Raw genomic sequence first — 795 nt, 5'->3', positions numbered from 1 at the left:
TAGAGATCTCTTCAAGAAAATTAGAGATACCAAGGGAATATTTCATGCAAAGATGGGCTCGATAAAGGACAGAAATGATATGGACCTAACAGAAGCAGAAGATATTAAGAAGAGGTGGCAAGAATACACAGAAGACTGTACAAAAAAGATCTTCATGACCAAGATAATCATGATGGTGTGGTCACTGACCTAGAACCAGACATCCTGGAATGTGAAGTCAAGTGGGCCTTAGAAAGCATCACTACGAACAAAGCTAGTGGAGGTGATGGAATTCCAGTTGAGCTATTTCAAATCCTGGAAGATGATGGTATAAAAGTGCTGCGCTCAATATGCCAGCAAATTTGGAAAACTCAGCAGTGGCCACAGGACTGGAAAAGGTCAGTTTTCATTCCAATCCCCAAGAAAGGCAATGTCAAACAATGCTCAAACTACCGCACAATTGCACTCATCTCAGTTCAGTTCAGTCATTCAGTCATGTCCAACTCTTTGCCACCCCATGAATCGCAGCATGCCAGGCCTCCCTGTCCATCACCAACTCCCGGAGTTCACTCAGACTCACGTCCATCGAGTCAGTGATGCCATCCAGCCATCTCATCCTCTGTCATCCTCTTCTCCTCCTGCCCCCAATCCCTCCCAGCATCAGAGTCTTTCCCAATGAGTCAACTCTTTAAAAGAGGTGGCCAAAGTACTGGAGTTTCAGCTTTAGCATCATTCCTTCCAAAGGACTCCCAGGCTGATCTCCTTCAGAATGGACTGGTTGGATCTCCTTGCAGTCCAAGGGACTCTCAAGAGTCT

This window comes from Bison bison, unplaced genomic scaffold (genome assembly GCF_000754665.1).
Source record: "Bison bison bison isolate TAMUID 2011002044 unplaced genomic scaffold, Bison_UMD1.0 scf7180017864115, whole genome shotgun sequence".
Lineage (NCBI taxonomy): Eukaryota > Metazoa > Chordata > Mammalia > Artiodactyla > Bovidae > Bison > Bison bison.
This window is presented reverse-complemented; position numbering follows the sequence as displayed.